This window comes from Schistocerca gregaria, chromosome 1, assembly GCF_023897955.1.
Source record: "Schistocerca gregaria isolate iqSchGreg1 chromosome 1, iqSchGreg1.2, whole genome shotgun sequence".
NCBI lineage: Eukaryota > Metazoa > Arthropoda > Insecta > Orthoptera > Acrididae > Schistocerca > Schistocerca gregaria.
Genome location: NC_064920.1, coordinates 173,756,070 through 173,775,677, shown reverse-complemented (window position 1 = coordinate 173,775,677; position 19,608 = coordinate 173,756,070). Strand labels below are relative to the sequence as shown.

Below are 19,608 nucleotides of genomic sequence, written 5' to 3'. Positions count from 1 at the left end.
TCGCAAACGTGTAGACTTTCTGGAAACGAAATGGTGATTCTTTCAACTGTCTATGGACCATATCCTGTAAGAAACGAAAGAGATCATCGATTTGCAAGTGAAGTGACATCGAAGCTTAATATTAAATGGAAAGATAATTTAGTAGGCATACAGAGTTAAGAATTTGAAGAATGCTGGTATTTCAACTGTTACTACATAGACTGTCGGAGAAGCTGACCGTAGAAAAATTCATTTCAAACGCGGACACCGAGTAGGTTATTGAGGATATTGTGGATTACAGGACAAAGCTAATGTTTGGATTGTAAGAGAATAAAGAACACGTGCATGTTCACAAAATTCTACTACAAAATGTTCGTGTTCTTTACAAACGTATTTCGGAGGAAAGCAGACAGTTTAGAAAATAACTGTCATCTGAGGGAAATTTAAAGGTTAAAGAGTACGAGAAAGATGTTTGACGCATGGTGAGATAAAAATGTGAAGACAACCAGCTCAAACCATTACTGGAAGAACTGGTTCCAGCGCTGAAAGATACTTACTAGTATTAGAGAGAAACTTACAATAAGGTTTCATGCTCAGTCAAAACGTTCAACAATGCAAATCAGGAATTTAGAAAGAAATTACCACCATTTCCGAATAAAATTATAGAATGGAGCAGTATGGCAGACGTGCAGATTGTCTCGCAAACGTGTGTGTGAACCGTACAGTCAAATCAGTGAGTTTAAAAGAGGGTGCATTATGGGCATGAGAGAATGTGATGCAACCGTCCCAGAAATTACTGCTCATGTGGGACGAAGTGTTTCGGCAGTGCAGCTGGTGTGTACAGAATGGTTCACGGAAATCTGCAGAACACGACGAGATGTGTCAGCTCGCACTACTCAGACCACTTTCCGAGAAGATCAACACCTCTTCCGATTGGCATTGCAGCACAGATCTGCATCCTCCTCGGCTCTGGTGCAGCAGTGGAGCAGTCCAACAGGTCGTACACTACCAGGGGTTGCAGTACGCCGCCATTTATTATGGCATGGGTTACTTGCGCGTCGTCCAGTTCTCCGCCTACCTTTCACGAACGTGCAGAAACATGCCAGACGGCAATGGCGTATGCAACGACGCCGCTAGAGACAGGAATGACATCAGATAGTGCTTTTGGAAGAATCCAGATTCTGGTTGTTTGAAAATGATGACCGTGTTTTAGCAGACAGGGGCCAACGGCCTTGCCGCAGTAGTAACACCGGTTCCCGTCAGAACACCGAAGTTAAGCGCTGTCGGGCTGGGCGAGCACTTGGATGGGTGACCATCCGGTCTGCTGAGCGCTGTTCGCAAGCGGGATGCACTCAGCCCTTATGAGGCAAACTGAGGAGCTACTTGATTGGGAAGTAGCGGCTCCAGCCTCGGAAACTGACATATGGCCGGAAAAGAGGAGTGCTGGCCATTTTTTTTTGTGGTCATCAGTCTACTGACTGATTTGATGATGACCGCCACCAATTCCTTTCCTGTGCTAACCTCTTCATCTCAGAGTAGCACTTGCAACTTACGTCCTCAATTATTTGCTTGACGTATTCCAATCTCTGTCTTCCTCTACAGTTTTTGCCCTCTACAGCTCCATCTAGTACCATGGAAGTCATTCTCTCATGTCTTAGCAGATGTACTATCATCCTGTCCCTTCTCCTTATCAGTGTTTTCACATATTCCTTTCCTCTACGATTCTGCGTAGAACCTCCTCATTCCTTACCTTAACAGCCCACCTAATTTTTAACATTCGTCTACAGCACCACATCTCAAATGCTTCGATTCTCTTCTGTTCTGTTCCATGTTTCGCTACCATAGAATGCTGTACTCCAGACGTACTTCCTCAGAAATTTCTTCCTCAAATTAAGGCCGGTATTTGATATTAGTAGACTTTTCATGGCCAGAAATCCCTTTTTTTCCATAGCGAGTCTGCTTTTGATGTCCTCCTTACTCTGTCGGTCATTGGTTATTTTAATGCCTAGGTAGCAAAATTCCTTAACTAATTTGACATCGTTACCATCAATCCTGATCTTAAGTTTCTCGCTGTTCTCATTTCTACTACTTCTCATTACCTTCGGCTTTCTCCGATTTACTCTCAAACCATACTGTGTACTCATTAGACTGTTCATTCCGTTCACCAGATCATTTAATTCTTCTTCACTTTCACTCAGGATAGGAATGTCATCAGCGAATCGTATCATTGATATCCTTTCACCTTGTATTTTAATTCCACTCCTGAACCTTTCTTTTATTTCCATCATTGCTTCCTCGACGTACAGATTGAAGAGTAGGGGCCAAAGGCTGCAGCCTTGTCTTACATCCTTCTTAATACGAGCACTTCGTTCTTGATCGTCCACTCTTATTATTCCCTCTTGGTTGTTGTACATATTGTATATGACCCGTCTCTCCCTATAGCTTACCCCTACTTTTTTTCAAAATCTTGAAGAGCTTGCACCGTTTTATATTGTCGAACGCTTTTTCCAGGTCGACAAGTCCAATGAACGTGTCTTGATTTTTCTTTAACCTTGCTTCCATTATTAGCTGTAACGTCAGAATTCCCGCTCTCGTGCCTTTACTTTTCCTAAAGCCAAACTGTTCATCACCTAGCGCATTCTCAATTTTCTTTTCCATTCTTCTGTATATTATTCTTGTAAGCAGCTTCGATGCATGAGCTGTTAAGCTGATTGTGCGATAATTCTCGCACTTGTCACCTCTTGCCGTCTTCGGAACTGTGTGGATGATGCTTTTCCGAAAGTCAGATGATATGTCGCCAGACTCATATATTCTACACACCAACGTGAATAGTCGTTTTGTTGCCACTTCCCCTAATGATTTTAGAAATTCTGATGGAATGTTATCTACCCCTTCTGCCTTATTTGACCGTAAGTCCTCCAAAGCTCTTTTAAATTCCGATTCTAATACTGGATCCCGTATCTCTTCTAAATCGACTCCTGTTTCTTCTTATATCACATCAGACAAATCTTCACCCTCATAGAGGCTTTCAATGTATTCTTTCCAACTAACTGCTCTCTCCTCTGCATTTAACAGTGGAATTCCCGTTGCACTCTTAATGTTACCACCGTTGCTTTTAATGTCACCAAAGGTTGTTTTGACTTTCCTGTATGCTAAGTCTCTCCTTCCGACAATCATATCTTTTTCGATGTCTTCACATTTTTCCTGGAGCCATTTCTTCTTAGCTTCCCTGAACTTCCTATTTATTTCATTCCTCAGCGACTTGTACTTCTGTATTCCTGATTTGCCCGGAACATGTTTGTACTTTCTCCTTTCATCAATCAAGTGAAGTATTTCTTCTGTTACCCATGGTTTCTTCGCAGCTACCTTCTTTGTACCTATGTTTTGCTTCCCAACTTCTGTGATGGCCCTTTTTAGAGACGTCCATTCCTCTTCAACTGTGTTGCCTACTGCGCTATTCCTTATTGCTGTATCTATAGCGTTAGAGAACTTCAAACGTATCTCGTTATTCCTTAGAACTTCCGTATCCCACTTCTTGTCGTACTGATTCTTCCTGACTAATGTCTTGAACTTCAGCCCACTCTTCATCGCTACTATATTGTGATCTGAGTCTATGTCTGCTCCTGGGTACGCCTTACAATCCTGTATGTGATTTCGGAATCTCTGTCTGACCATGATGTAATCTAATTGAAATCTTCCCGTATCTCCCGGCCTTTTCCAAGTATACCTCCTCCTCTAGTGATTCTTGAGCAGGGTATTCGCTATTAGTAGCTGAAACTTGTTACAGAACTCAATTAGTCTTTCTCCTCTTTCATTCCTTGTCCCAAGCCCATATTCTCCTGTAACCTTTTCTTTTACTCCTTCCCCTACAACTGCATTCCAGTCGCCCATGACTATTAGATTTTCGTCCCCCTTTACATACTGCATTACCCTTTCAATATCTTCATACACTTTCTCTATCGGTTCGTTTTCATCTTGCGACGTCGGCATGTATACCTGAACTATCGTTGTCGGTGTTGGTCTGCTGTCGATTCTGATTAGAACAACCCGGTCACTGAACTGTTCACAGTAAAACACCCTCTGCCCTACCTTCCTATTCATAACGAATCCTACACCTGTTATACCATTTTCTGCTGCTGTTGATGTTACCCGATACTCATCTGACCAGAAATCCTTGCTGGCCATACGCCCCTCCATATCCGCACCCAGTGACGCCTGTGGTCTGTGGATGGCACGGCGGCAGGTCGGTACTTTTGGGCCTTCAAGGCCTGTTCGTGAGGGGTTTAGTTTAGATTAGTTTTTAGCAGACAGGGGGAGTGGCATCTCAGTGACTGCATTCGCACAACGTTAACTCAATGCTTCTTGGGTACAACCACAAATCACTATTCGTGAATGTGCAGGGCACTGTGACCAGTGTGACCTACGAGATTGGCGTCCTGCCATACCCTATCATCACAACACCCTAGACGCAATTTTTCAGCAATCAAATTCACGACTACTTGTTGCTACATGAACGCGTGCCTTCTCGGTGTCACAGGACATCAGCCTTTTGGTCTTGCCCACCAAATCACCAGACATGTCACCAGTCGGGAATGTGTGAGACGTGATGAGACGACGACTGCAGCACTGTGACCCAATGCCACCGAAAACAGATGATCTTTGGAGCCAGGTCAATCTGCACGGGTGGCTGTACCCCACGACGCCGTTCTCGTCATATGCGCATCGAGACCATCACGGATGAAAAAGGTATAAGGACGGATCGCGGTTCTTGTGCCTACTGGGGAAAATGTCACATGCACAACCTAGATGGCTGAAATTCTAATCATTTCTGCAGAACATGCTATGTTCATCTCCTGTAAATAGTAACGTCCTATCTTTATTCTGAAGATGAGGGTAGTTTTTTTGCATTGTGTAATAATTACCTATATCAAAATGCAAATGGGACTTTATCTTATAAAGAACTGCTATTAAAGATTAAATAAAGTTAAAAATGTTTTCAACAGTTCAGTGATCTTCGGAGAGGGATAAGCGAAGTTAAATGTTATTGAAACATCCTGGTAGATTAAAAGTGTGTGCCCGACCGAGACTCGAACTCGGGACCTTTGCCTTTCACGGGCAAGTGCTCTATCATCTGAGCCACACAAGCACGATTCGTGACCCGTCTTTCACAGCTGTACTTCTGCCAGTATCTCGTCTCCTACCTTCCAAACTTCACAGAAGCTCTTCTACGAAACGTGCAGAAAAAAAACACTCCTGGAAGAAAACATATTGCACAGACATCAGAGACATGGCTTAGCCACAGCCTGGGGGTGTTTCCAGAATGAGATTTTTCACTCTGCAGCGGAGTGTGTGCTATGAGGACGGGGCGTGAGTCCTGCTTGGGTAGCTCAGACGGTAGAGCACTTGCCCGTGAAAGGCAAGGTCCCGAGTTGTGGGCCTTCAGCCCTGGAAACATATTCTCAGAGTTTCCTTCAAGTCCAAACATTATCGCCCTCTGCTCTTGGAAGGTTATTGTAATTTCCTCTGAAAGATTGTACAAGTTATTGTCTGACTTCTGTCGTTTGTGTTGCAAAAAGGAAATTTTTAAACTTAATATTTTGTTTTACCGATTGTGGCAATATATATGTTTCCTTAATTTGAGAATTTAACTTTGTGGCCTTCAGCCATCTTATTGCATTTGTTTATCTCTTTCTGTGCACCCTGTGGGTCATCAGGCCAGTTAGCATCTTAAAATATTGTGGCCTTCTGCCTTCAGTAATAATCATAGTATATTTAGAATTTTGAAGATTTAATGTGGCGGCCTTCAGCCTATATATATATATATATATATATATATATATATATATATATATATATATATATACGATTTATTTTATTCTTAAATATAACTGTGTGTCATGTCTCTTCAAAACTGAAATTATTCTAAAGCATCTGTTTGGAGGCCTTCAGCCGCAATGCAAATTTAATTATTTGTGAACTAAATGATAATAAATTACAACTGTGAAAGGAATCCGACCGCAACTCCCTTGGCCTTTCCCACAATCCTAATTACCTGTTAGCCTTGCGTGATTTAGTGGGTGTCTCAATTAGGAATAAATAACTGCAACAGCATTTGTGCTCAAATAGATTTCTACTGCCATGGCTGCCCCACTCAACTCCACCTCTCCCCAGCCCTCATCTACCTTGGTCTCACCATTCACTGTCACCTCACGTGGATCCCTCATCTCCACTCTGTCCAATCCAAAGCCCACAACTGCCTCCACCTCCTCATACTCCTCTCTGGCTGGACATGGCGGTTCAATCCCACTGCCACCCTCCAGACCTACAAATGCTTAATCCGCCCCATCCTATGTTATGCCAGTCCCACCTTGACATCTCCCCTCCCCCTCCCAAATTCTATAGGCCCCCCAGATTCTCGACCATGCAGATCCCCTACAACCTGATTCCTTTTCCCCATCTGCTCCTTTTCCTCGAACATATGTGCGTCCTCTACACCTCCATTCGCCTTCATCCCCAGGTTGCTCCTCTCCTCTTCGATCCCCACCCTCTGCTACTCCTTCACCATTGTGTCCCCCCTATCGTCCACCTGTACAACCTACATCTTCTTTCCCAAGATGGCTTCTCTCGACTCTCCCTCTCGTATGATGGCCTCTCTCCCGCCATCTATCCTTCCTATCAACTCTGATCCTCACATCCTTCCTCTGTCCTTTTTGCGGGCTACCGTACCTCCTTCCATCCTGTTTATTCCCTGCCTACGCTCTCACTGACTCCCTTCTCTCCCCATGTCCTTTTGCTGTCCCCTCCAGTGCCTTTCCCACTCCTTCTCTCATCTGCCCTGCCCCCCTTTTCCTATGTCCCCAGCCCCCCATCGGCTCCCCCTTCTTTTCCTTTCCTCTCCTCCCCCCCCTTTTTCCCTCATTAGCGGCCCCCCACCCTATATGCTGCTGTGTCGCCTCTATAGTGCTGTTTTAAGTGAGTGTTCAGTGTAGTGCATCCCCTGTCAGTGTTGCCAACAGCCACCATACTGTTGCTAGTTGTGTTTTTATCTCATGCGAACAGAAACCAGAGAGCTGCTGTGTCTTCTTTTAATTGTGGTGTCTATTTACTATGCGTTTTTTGTGAGCATCACCAACTGTTTTGTTTTTATATTTTCTTCGTATCTTTTTCTCCATGTTTCAGTTTTTAACAACCACCGTTTTATTGCCTGTTTTTATCGTTCTCATATCTCCTGATTCTGTTTTTTAGCTTTTCTGTAGGCTGCAGAGAGGCGTATTGTGGTGCTGCCAGCCTGCCCCCCCCCCCTCTGGGGGGAATCGAAATCCAATAAATAAAAAGAGCCCACTCACCAAGCGACGCTTAATGTTATTTGATGAATGAGTAAATTAATTCCATTTGCTCAACTAACCAAGAGGACAGTTCCATGAGACAACAGTGATTTTGCGTGAGCAACGTACGTCAGCAGCCTGATGATAAAATGATCACCGAGACATTGCTAACTGCAAAACATGTCAAATCAGCTTTCTCGATAGCTTTTGTGTGTTGATTCCTGTTCAGCTTGTTATCAGATTGGACATCACAGAATTTTACACACATTGTCTGATTTGGTTAAAAACAATTATTGTCTATTTTTAATATTAGCACTTCATTTTTATTTTTTCGAAATTGCGTAACGGCCGTCTTTGTAACAATAAGACCGTTTGATGTGAAGCAGTAGGAGGGCTATCCTTTGGACTGGCTGGTGTGACTTAGTGAGGACCCTAGATTAGTCAGGTTTTACCACCAGCATACAATTTTTAAATAGTCCTTTGATGTCACTGGAAGATTATTTGTGTAGGTTAAGAGCAGGAGGACACCGACTGTCAAAACTAGCGCCACTACGCCCCTGTCATAGGGTTAAAATACGTTAATCATAAAATGGGGATAGTGCATATAAAAAAGAAAATTTACTTTATCGATAAAATCATGTGGTGTAGAACTTAAAAACAGCACTTGTAAGGCCACCCTCACTAAAACAGTGACTTTCCATGCTTATTTTAAGAGCAAATATACAGTACTTTGAGTGTTTACGTCCTTAGTACACTCGGCAATCATACTACTGTTTTTTCACTTTTATGCCACTAATATTTCGAGGATGGAAAAATCTCTATTGACAGTTTTTTGTTTCCCAACAGGCATTCGTAATGGATCAGGCAGTTCAAGTGTTTGAAATTGTACTGCACTCAAATAAAACCTTTTATTTCTGCTATTACAAAACTGTTCCTGTCTGGGGCCCACTGTCTGTTTACAAGAGAAAAGAACCATCCGTATTCACATTATGATTAGGTATAGAAAAAAAAAGGATTCTAGAATTTTCAGCAGTTCAGAATACGAAAACAGAAAGCGAAAACAGCACGCGTCCACGTTGCGAGACGAGGGCAGCGGGGTGGTACTACTCAGTCACAGCTGCCGAGAGACTCTTACAGACCCACCACAAGCAATCGGAGGGTGGGTCGTTAAATAAATGGCACCAAGTGAAAGGAAGTTCAGAACAGCGAACAACGCATTGATGACTGATAGACAAAATCATCCAGGAGCTGAAGAGTGGTGTGCATCACATTTTTTCCTTTTTTGTTTCCTTTGATAGTCTTTCAAATACTTTATAAAATTAAAAAAAAATTGCACTTTGCCCTATTAACGCTTACATTTGATACGTCCTGGCAGATTAAAGCTGTGTGCTAGACCGAGACTCGGATTCGGGACCATTGCCTTTCGTTTGCAACTACTCTACCATAAGAATTACCCAACCACCACTTACGCCCTGTCCTCATAGCTATACTTCCGGTAGTACCTCGTCTCCTACTTTCCAAACTTCACAGAAGCTTTTCTTCGAAACTTACAGAGCTAGCGCTCCTGGAAGAAAGGATACTGCTGAGACAAGGCTTTGCCACAGCCTGGGGGATGTCTCCAGAATGGAATTTCATTGTTCCAGCACACAGTTTTAATCTGCCAGCAAGTTTCATATCAGCGCACACTCCGCTGCAGAGTGAAAATTTCATTCTTGAAACATCCCACAGGCTGTGTCAAAGCGATGTCTCCACAATATCATTTCTTCCCGGAGTGCTAGTTCTGCAAGTTTCGCAGGAGAGCTTCAGTGAAGTTTGGAAGGTAGGAGACGAGGTACTGGTGAATGTACAGCTGTGGGGACAGCGTGTGAGTCTTGCTTGGTTACTCAGATGTTGAAGCATGTGGCCTCGAGAGGCAAAGATCCTGAGTTCGAGTCTCGGTCTGACACACTGTTATAATCTGCCAAGAAATCTCATATCAGCGCACACTGCACTGCAAAGTGAAAATTTCATTTTGAACTCTTACATTTGTTTGTTTATTGAAATATATGATGCAATTTTCAACATCCTCCCAAACAGCAATCCGCGAAAGCTGCATCCACTTGAATGGTCTGAATTCTTAATACTGTAGTTATTCGATAGCAAAACTGTACATAACTGTCATCTGTTTGCCAAAGTTATAAGGTACAGGATTTAATTCTTTCTCCACGTACAGTACAGTATTATTGAAATCTAACATAAGCGATTGATTGAACAACTACTAGCTTCACTTCGTTCATCCCTAAAAATCTTTTAAGTACCAAAGGTATATGAGAAAAAAGTAAGAGTTTGATGCTGGGAACAAATGTATGGTTTCATTCTGTCACCAGCACTGTATTAATGGAAATGTAGTTAAATTTTTCAGAACAATTACATCAGTATATCAAAACCATGTTGGATCCAATTCTGCAGAATATGTGCTGGACAACCCATTCCCACCAATTTTGAATTTAATAACCTTTTTAAATGGCTGAACACATTGTTTGCTGCCTTTCTTCCTATTCCACCAAAATTAGCGTTAGCATTATCATAAGCAAAAGTTACAAATTTGTCGAGTATACCAAGAGTTGCTAATGTGTCCTTTATGTGTGTGGCTTTAGTGTCAGGTTTTTTGTTAGGTGTGCATTTCATTTAAGCCGTTTAATACGATACACTTTTAACCCTTACGATACTTACCCGTCTTCCCTTCATTAGCAACTGATATGGATGTTCCAGCAGCGCAAATCAAACATTCTGTCTCATGTTACTTCCTTTTCCCCATAAGCACATTATTTAATACTCAGTTCCTGTTCGGCACTCGGTATTTAAGTTCGTCACCTAATTTAACGCAAAAGATAATCAGCTACTGGTTGGACACACGCCAAAGAGACAAAAATAAACTTACTAAATCAAAGATAGATTTGCTGTGAAAAGTATTACAGTTGCATACATATGCGATCAATTACAGCAACGACTGAGTTCCTTGGTTCAATAGTCGCATTTTCTTCTCTTGTAGCCTCAAAAAGAGAATATATTGTAAATATTTATAAAATCCTCCCGGACAGGTTTGTTGCCTCAAAAAGAGGACCTGTCTGGGAAAAGAGGATGTATGGTAACCCTACTCAGAAATGTTTTATTCATGTGGTAATTTGTGCCAGTGCTAACCTATGATCTCTCTTTTCATCAGTGCAAAAGGGGAACCTTTACGCTACAACATTTGATTATACTTTTGTCGTGACCTTTCCCCACACTTTATGTTCCCAATGGTTCATATCTTTGCCTGTGACCTGGAATTAGTATAGCCTCTCATGTATGTCGGGAAAAAGTGGTACTTGATGGTCTGAGTGGCCACACGTTCTTGTGGAGCAATGAGGTTTATGATTGTACTAAATCTCATATTGCGAACCGACAGCTCCATCTGTTGTCTCTAAACAGTGATCAGAACAATTGACTTGCATTATCCCCACAGACTTATCTATATCTTCTATCAATCGCCGCGACAACATTTAGAGGCACTAATAGCATACTGTAGGGGCTTTACATCACACTGCATGTTTCAAAATCTATTTTCAGTAATTTTCGAAAATATGCTAATTCACTAATGGTCTCCAGATATTTTATATCTTTTCCATGCAAATAAAACAGCTTCTCCCTCATTCAGTTGTTTATAATGATAGTAGCCGTTTCGATGGTTCACACCACCATCTTCAGGAGGAGAACTCCTTATTTACGTAGGTAGTGCTAGTGAAGAGTACAGATGTCTTTTCACAGTCAGAGACCAACGGCAGTGTAGGGTATTTCGTATCTTTGGCTGATGATAAAGTTTATTGATTTGGAAAAGGCACTTTAGATGTTAAAAAACATGAACTTCTGAAAGTGTATTGTACTTACAGAAACGATAGTGATTTAAAATGTCTGCTTACTGCTGCCTGACGTATGTCATCTCCACTGCATATTACATTTTCACTGCCGTTTCAAAGAAGTTGTACATGTTATACATATGGTTGTTTACATTTGATACAGAGATACAAGATTAAATGCTTTCTACAAAAATATCATTTCTTTTTTTTAAATATATGAATGTGCTGCACAAGAATATTGACAGGTGTACAACTCAATGCTATACATACACGTTTTTAATTGGATACAAAAACAATGATTAAATAGTTATGTACATAAATAGTTTTCCTTCTGTTTGAAAAATTTTAATAGAGTGCTCTTGAATGCAGATAAGTGTACACTTCAGTTATGTTAATTCCTTACATATAAAAGGATTGCAACAGATTATACCTGTGTTTTGTAGATTGAACTTGTTGAGGGATGAATGGGAGTGATTACATTAATTGCTGTGCATTGAAATTGTAAATTATGAGAATCCTTTAAATACTTGGTCAAAGCTTATCAAAAAGCTGGTTGAGCCTGTTTCACTATTGTCATTGAGCAGTTGTTCTGCAAGCTTTTTTTCTGTGCATGTAAATGTCTAGTTCTTCATACAGAGCTATTCTGTCTTCTTTTTTGAGTGTAAGTAGTACTTCAACGTTGCTTTCTACATTGTTAAATGGATGTCCTGTATCTCTTATAGGGGAGGCTGCTGCAGCTTCGTGTGGAAGCTGTGGCCTGTTGGATCTATGTACTCCGCTGGACGTTTACTACATATGAACTTATAGAAGCCAGAGGATGAAAATTTATCTTGATTGCTTTTTAAGTTGTGAGAAAGTCGCCGGCATATTTTATTGTTTGTTTGGAATGCTATTCTTATTTTGTGACAATTTTTTGGGCCTGTTACTGGGAAAGGGAATGCATGCTGCACTCTATGAGTGATTATTTTTTCATTTTATTTTTAATTTTTGTCAACCAAATTGTCTATTAGTATGAGTTTATATCCATTAGCTACAGATATTTGTTTTATGATGTTTATTTCATTCTAGAGGCTCTCTTCAGTCAGTGGGAATTTTAGAGCTCTGTGGATCATTGAGCGCTAAGCTGCTAGGTTGTCCATGTTGAGGTGGCATAAGGAACCATGTATGTTTACGTCTGTAGTGGCTGGCTTTCTACAAATCTGAAGGCATATTCATTATCTCGTTCGTTTCCTCCTCACAAATGAAATTTTATTCTTGTGCATTTTGTTAAATGCTTGGGTGATGTCTTGGACATCATCCTTGTTTTGCTCATCAATGAGCAGAAATGTGCCGTCTACTTCTTCTGCAGAACTGCACTTTTTCAACGTGTGTTGACTTTATTGTGAAAAGTTTGTGCTCTAGGTGGTTGAGAAATATTTCAGTTGTAGTTCCCGATGTGCTGTTGCCCATAGCTAGCCCATTTCTTTGTTTTAAGAATTTTCCTTTAAAACCGAAGTCATTATATTTCAACACCAGTTCCAAAAAGATGATGAATTCTTTGATTTCTGCTAGGGAGTGAATTTTGTTTTTTTATTAAGTGTCGTTTAATAACAACTAAATCATCATGAATTTGGATGTTAGTACGCAGATTTGTTTCATCCAGAGAGATAATTTGGTATCGGTAAGTACCGTGTATGTCTTTCATATCACTGGCAAATGAGAGGCTATATTTTATCGAGTTCTTGCTTTCAAACACAAAGTTATCCCGTAGGCTTGTTCAGATTCTGTAGAATTACGTACCCAGGATAATTTATTGACTTGGAGTTTGGTCTTACACAGCCACGTTTTCTGTGAGCAGTTAAGATCTTAGGCTTGGTGTTGTTGGATTCATGCATGTACATTAGTGCCTTTCTTTGTCAGTAAGCAGAAAGTTAGTATTTCTGAAGAGCGCCTTAGTTCAGTTTGAAATTCGTTTGTAGGGTCTTTTTCTAGCTGTATAATTTTACTTTCTTCAAAGTTCTTTGAGGTTTTCTGGATGCATTTATTTTCAAATACTGTACTGTTGAATTTCCATTGTCTGCCTTTGTGAAAATTACTTTATGGTTTTTAAGTTTAGTATTTAACGTGTGGAGTGCTTTATTTTCGTTAACGGTGGTGGTGTTTTTGTTTCTGTTGCGGTTTCTTTCCAAGCAGATTTTTAACTTTTTCGCTACAACAATTTTACTGTTTCTAACGAACTTAGTGCCACATACTACATTCGTACTAATTACAATTAACTCTTCTGGTGTTGAGTGGTTGTTCTTTTTATGAAGTAGGTCAAGCTCTACATAATTGATTTCGCTTTCTGTGGTGTTTATAACTTTGATGTAGAATTTACGTTGCTTTCCTGAATGGTTATTTATGTGGTTCGATGTCGGCTGCACGTTTCTGGTTTTGGATAACATGCTTTTGCGTGTGTTTATAATAGCAATGTACTCCTTGTTGCCACTGACATTGATTTTGTGCCACACATAGTTGGAGGTAAAATTTTCTATTTTATTCGGAAGTACTAAAGGTCATCAGTCCCCTAGAACTTAGAACTACTTAAACCTAACTAACCTAAGGACATCACACACATCCATGCCCGAGGCAGTATTCGAACCTGCGACCGTAGCAGTCCCGCGGTTCCGGACTGCAGCGCCTAGAACCGCACGGCCACCACGACCGTCGGCTATTGTATCATTGTCTATTTAACAAATCCTTCTTTCCCTGGAGTACTCTAACGGTATATAGCCACATTTTCTCGATCTTATAACTTTCTTACCAGATCTCTTACATTCGTTGTTAAAATCAGTACTAGCGATGACCTTCATTATCTCGTAGTTTCTAACCTCTTTAATTGCTTCACTAGGCATACAACCGAATATTTCGTCCATAAGGGATGGCGTTATCAGGGCTGCACTTTGATCAACACAAATAAAACAGTTTCTGCGTCAGTCACTTGATTACTTTGTCACTATGCGTTTCCATCCTTCACAACATAAGCCCTAGGTGGACAATTGTTTTTTTTACATGGATGGTGTCGGTGAATAGTGCAGACTTTTTTTGTAGTTTCAGACCAAGGCCAATGTAGGGTATTTTGTGTTTTCTGCTAAAGATAAAAATTGTTGATTTAGAAAATGCACTTTAGAAGATAAAAAACATGAATTTCTGACAGTGAATTGTACTTACAGAGACGGTACGTAGAACTGTTAAAGATATGCATAGTGTTGCCTGACGTTTGTCCTCTCCGTTGCACATTTCACTTACACTGTCGTTTTGAAGAAGTTGTACATGTTATAGATACGTTTTTTTACACTGGGTAGAGAGATAATGAATAAAAGGTTTCTACAAAACTATTTTTGTTTGTAAATCGGAACACTGACATGTGCACAACTAATTTATATTACATTAGGTAGCTACATATAAATTTTGCTATGAATGTGTGGCAGCATTGGATACAGAAATAATGATTAAATAGTTATATACATAAATATGTCTCCCTTTTGTTTTAAAAATGTTAATGGGTTGCCCTTCAATACAGGTAAATGCATGCATCAATTATAATGTTAATTTCGTATATATAAAAAGATTACAATATATTATACCTATGTATTGTAAGCTTAACATATTGAGGGATGAATGGAAGTGGTTACATTAAATGATGTGCATTCAAACAGTAAATTATGAGAATACCTTAAGTTCTTTGTTGAGCTTGTTTCATTATTGTCACTGAATAGATGTTCTCCAAGTTTTCTTTTTTTGGTGTAGAGATTTCTACTTTTTCACATAGAGATATTCTGTGTCCTTTGTGTAGTTTATGTAGTATTTCAAAATTTCTTTCATATAATAAGTGACTGCAGATTTGTGTGGCGTGTTGTATCGGAGGACGTTGAAGTGTTGTTTGGATCTGGTGTGGAAGTTATGCCCAGTCTGATGTGTGTACTGAGTTGGACATTTACTGCATTTGATTTTAAATATGCAAGAGGACGAAAATTTTTCTTGAATGATTTCGACGATATGAGGAAGTCCGTGGTATATTTTATTATGTATTTGTAATGCCATTGTTATTTTGTGTCGCTTGAAGATATTGACAGTTTTTTGGGAGATGTTACCGAGGAAGGTGGTAGCATGTTGCTACTGTTCTTTCTTGGTTCTTGGTGATTGTTTTATTAATTTTCGTTTTTATTTATTTAACTAAATTGTCTATGAGAGTTGGTTTATACCCATTACTTACAGCTATTTGTTTTATGATCTTCATTTCATTCCGAAGGCTCTCATCACTCACTGATGATGCTTACTGGAAGGGAAAAGCATCAATGTATGTGTATGAATTCGACAGCACCACTCTAAGATCTCAATTAGAGGTTCACAGAAAAGACAGGTTCATCACGTCATTTTCAGCAGTAGGCGACGAATCAGTTTGTCAAATTTCTTACTAGAAATTGTACGCGAGAGTGAGGAAACAATCGGAAAATTAATCTCAGGATAGTCCTGCTTGTAATATGGAGTAAATAACGAAAGAACACGTAAAGTGTCTGGTTTTCATACCACTGAACAATATACCAGCAGTCTTTTCAATGTGGTCATAGTACGACAGACAAATACGTGCAGAACTATATTCATTACACATATGGCTAGGATGGTTAACGTGTATTATAGCAAACAGAATCTGCATTAATATTACAACGTAATCTATTTCAGCCTGGTAACAGGAGATTGCCACTTACATATTCACAGCTCGACACCAGGACGGAAAAAGGCACAAATATACTAAATGAAAAAATGAGAACACTTAGGTTCATTTATCAAAAAATTGATAGTATAGCTTCTGGATATTTCCAGAAGTGTTGCTCGATGATTACAGTCCCTGGCAACTGTACATTTAAATTATTACGCTGACAATTCTCGTTATTTCATAAGAGAGAAATGAAGAAATACAATAAGCTACAGTACCGATCCGCTATTTAACAACTGATTCTTGTATGATGAAGTCCACTGTTCAGATGGCTCTGAGCACTATGGGACTTAACTTCTGAGATCTTCAGTCCCCTAGAACTTAGCACTACTTAAACCTAACTAATCTAAGGACATCACACACATCCATGCCCGAGGCAGGGTTCGAACCTGCGACCGTAGGGGTTGTGCGGTTCCAGACTATAGCGCTTAGAACCGCTCGGCCACCCTGGCCACAGAGGTCCACTGTTAAATGATAAATAACTTGTAGAATTTTTATGGCGCAAGAGCGGCAGCACTTATACGACACAAGCTAAATATTGTCACTTAAACCTATCAAAGCTGACAGTACCTTCAATCAACAGCGACCGGCACCCAACTGAATGTAGCAGGGACAGCCAGTTGGGAATTACAGAGTATACAGTGATTGTATGGACTGTACATCTCAGTGTCCAACTGGCGCACTCTGTATGAGTTGTACCGCTGTGTTAGAATGATAGAGAAGTACTAAAAACTTCGACAGCGCCAATGGCTGCCATCAGAATTAAATACTGAATTTTCTACTTCTATTGTTGTCGAGTGACCAGCAACGAAAGAAACAGCTGAAGGGGTCGAATGGACCTTTCGCTGTGGGATGCCAGAAGGTAACGATCAGTCACATAATGGAAAAGTTCTTCCCCCACGCAAAATGGTCCCTTACATTCTGCCAGTCTTGTGTCTTAGGTGTATCTCCTGAGCATTGATGCATAACATGTTGTTATATTTGTGTTCTATCATGATGAGAGCCCAAGAAAGTGAAACACAGTGCTGGATTGTAGCCTATACCTCTCTAATACGTCAAGGAGTCACTGAGTATAACTCCCCCATCTGACAGGTCACTAGCAAGAGTGTCACAGGGGCTAAATTCCATGAGGCACTCCAGAGAACTTTGAGACATAATCCACTACATAGGCACAAATTCTGGTGATCAGGAACTTTACGTCTCCAACCCTCCTCGATGGTCAGCTTTTGGCGATGACAATATCACAGGGACTCGAACTGGTAGCTCTGGGTCGAGTGTGAAATGGACCTCAGCCACGGTCATTCGCAGGTTTACCAAACTGGCAAGCTTAAAAACGTTATGTACTGAAACGTGGCCACCAGTTCGTTACGTATAGCTTGACTAAATGTATTACCTGCATATCATGCTTGTTACGACCTATCGAATCTGCCATGCTAAATTCTTACGAGACAAAACTGCACTATAACCCCTGGAGGGAAGATGGAATAAGCTAGGTGTTTTTATTTCATTTACTCGTACGGATCTTATTCTAAAATCTATTTATCACTTATCCTAAGTGTGTTTTTAGTTTAATGATTGCATGTGTGGTTGAGAAATAACGTGGTGCTCTTACAGTTCAATCTGTACCTCGAAGAAATAATAACGGAAATAAAAGAAAGGTTCATGACTGGGATTAAAATTCAGGGTGAAAGGATATCAACGTAAGATTCACTGATGACATTGCAATCGTGATTGAAAGTGAAGAAGAATTACAGGACTTGTTGCGTCAAATGAATAGTCTAGAGTACAGAAAATGTATTCAGAGCAAATCGAAGAAAGACGATAGTAATGAGAAGTAGCATAAATGAGAATAGCGAGAAACTTAACGTCGTAATTGGTGATCACGAAGAAGTTGAAGTTAAGGAATTCTGCTGCCCAGGTAGCAAAGTAATCCATGATGGACAGAGCAAGGACATAAAAGCAGACTAGCACTAAAGAAAATTGCATTCCTGGCCAGGTGAAGTCTACTAGTATCAAACATAAGCCTTAATTTGAGGAAGAAATTTCTAAAAATGGTTCAAATGGCGCTGAGCGCTATGTGACTTAACATCTGAATTCATCAGTTCCCTAGAACTTAGAAGTACTTAAACCTAACTAACCTAAGGATATCACACACATCCATGCCCGAGGTAGGATTCGAACCTGCGACCGTAGCGGTGGCGCGGTTCCAGACTGTAGCGCCGAGAACCGCTCGGCCACTCCGGGCGTCGAAATTTCTAAGAATGTACATTTGGAATACCGCATTATATGGTAGGAAAACATGTACTGTGGGGAAAGTGGAAAAGAAGAAGCAACAGTCAATTGAGATGTGGTGCTACCCAAGGGTGCTGAAATTACGTGGACGGATAGGATAAGGAATGGGAAGGTTCTGCACAGAATCGGAGAGGACAGGAATATGTGGAAAATACTGACAAGAAGAAGGGACGGTCTGGTACCGAGGGTTTCGAATCGGCACCAGACGGCATGGAATTCGATGACTGCTAAAGGTCGCTCCAGCACTAGAGCCGTAGCTGCGCGCGCTCCTGGCCCCAAGTCAAACGTGAGGGCGCCACTGTGGAGTACGTGGTCCCAGCGGCCAACAGCGACATTACCCTGTTCTATATTTAGGCGGCGGCCTCTCATTCAGCGAGGAGGTTTATTCGCGTTGATTCAGTTGACATCTCGCTTACAGACATCGTGTTTACGTTGCGTGTGCTTACTCCCCTTTACGAGTGTGCGTTGTTTTGATTTCGTGAGGCTGTCTCTAGTGACCCCATTGCTTAGTACTTTGTTGTTGATCTTGGTGTCTTGTTCGATTGTCTGTCGTCGTGTTTGTCCTTGCATTCCCGTTCGTACATCTTGTTTGTTCGCGGGCAACCGCTGCGTATTCGTTAGCGGCAACCCGGCGACAGTCCATGTCACAGTTACAACAGACGTGAGGATAGGACATGTATTAAGATATCACGGAATAACTTCCACGATATTACAGGGGACTGTAAGGGCAAAAACTGTAGAGGAAGACAGAGGAAGGAATACATACAGCAAATAACTGAGGTCGTAGGTTGCAAGTGCTACTCTGATATGAAGAGGTTGGCACAGGAGAGGAACTCGTGGCCGTCGGCATTTGTAAATCCCACGCTTCCGAAGAACCAAACCATTTTTAATGGAACCCAGGCGTGCTGCTGCCCTTGATAGAAGGTAGAAAATTAATTTCACTGTATGTTCGCTGAGGATCTGTTCTACTTTTGACAATATGCTTATCCACCTATGGTCGGAAAGCCATGGATTTCAAATTTTCCGTGTCTTCTACTGCATTCCTTATGACCACCGTTGGGTTCTTTCATAGTGCCTCACGTATCTGCTGTGGGAAGTAACCGTTGGCTTCCAAAACTCTCTTCAAGTGTAGAAGCTTGTCTTCTAGATCGCTCTTGTCAACAATAATGTCCCAAAGTGCCATCATCTTTGCGTCGCACCAAAACATCAAAAAATGGCAGGCATTCCTCTTTTTCGATTTCCATTGTAAAATGGATTTGTCTATGGATAGGATTCAGCTGTTTAAAAAAGGTTTGTAATTCATCTTTACCGTGGGGCCTCACTACAAACGTCTCATCAACATGCCTTCAAAATTCTATGGGCCTCGAGGAGATTCCAGAGCCTTTTCCTCAAAGTATCCCGT

The 19,608-nt window shown here is 40.9% G+C and overlaps 1 pseudogene; it reads left to right on the top strand.

The window, feature by feature from the left end:
• The first annotated feature begins 1,201 nt into the window (after positions 1–1,201).
• Positions 1,202–1,319, top strand: LOC126291525 (5S ribosomal RNA; annotated as a pseudogene).
• The last annotated feature ends 18,289 nt before the right edge of the window (positions 1,320–19,608 follow it).